This window comes from Myxine glutinosa, chromosome 10 (genome assembly GCF_964187855.1).
Source record: "Myxine glutinosa chromosome 10, kmMyxGlut1.1, whole genome shotgun sequence".
Lineage (NCBI taxonomy): Eukaryota > Metazoa > Chordata > Myxini > Myxiniformes > Myxinidae > Myxine > Myxine glutinosa.
In genome coordinates this window covers 85,999,849-86,000,868 of record NC_136270.1, presented here as the reverse complement: position 1 = coordinate 86,000,868, position 1,020 = coordinate 85,999,849, and positions in this window count along the sequence as shown.

The following is a 1,020-nucleotide window of genomic DNA, read 5'->3' as shown; positions in this document are numbered from 1 at the left end:
TGTCACCACTACATATTTATTTATTTGTGGCTCACCTGGAATGTAGTTCCGTGGAGCTTATGCGATGGCGCGTTGTCCATCTGTCAGTCCGTAAACACTTGCAACTTCTTCTCTGAAACCACTGATAGGATTGTGACTAAACTTGGCACAAACGATACTGTTATGTCGGTGGGTAGAGGAATATCTAGATCCAGGTAGATCTGCATAGGTAGGTACTCGACTGTCGTGATGGGGAATCTACCTGTAATAAGTTCTATGTTTAGCCATATGTCGGAATAAGTTGTGTCTGTGTCCCCGCCACGAGGGGGCTGAGCATGCTAATTAGTGCAGGGATTATGGATAAAATTCCCTCGTGTGTCGTTCCTTCTGTGAGCAACCCAGTGTCCCTTATGGCAATACATCCTATAGACACCTAGATAGGTCCATTAGTGCACACATTAAATAATTCCACGCCACCACAATGACTTTGGACGAGCAACAGGCAGCAGCCACGTAGTACGCCAACATAGGCGACAAACATCGTGTCAGGCAGGCTGGAACCACGCCCAGGGAACGTGTGATTGGTTGGGGTAAGAAGCGGCACACTGATTGGCCACCGACCGTTGACACCTCGGCCAATCAGTGCGGAAGGCGCGAACACTCGGCCAATCAGTGCGGAAGGTGCAAAACCACTACTTAGAAGCAGGTCGCTGATTGGAGGGGAAGGTTGGGTGGCGTGAGAAGGCGGGAAAGACCACAAAGAAGGGAGGGACTGATGGGGAACGCGAAAGAGTTGACGAGAGAGCTGACAGAGAGAGCGCAAGTGACAAAACGACTCGCTCGCGGGCATTGTCGTCTTCCTTGTGTTCTCGTCTTGGTGGTGCTCTTGGGGGCTTGGTGCTGGGGGCGAGGCTGGTGCTTGGAGCGAGGCTGGTGCTTGGAGCGAGGCTGGTGCTTGGAGCGAGGCTGGTGCTTGGAGCGAGGCTGGTGCTTGGAGCGAGGCTTGGTGCTACGAGCAAATGGGACCTCGCGTGTGACCGA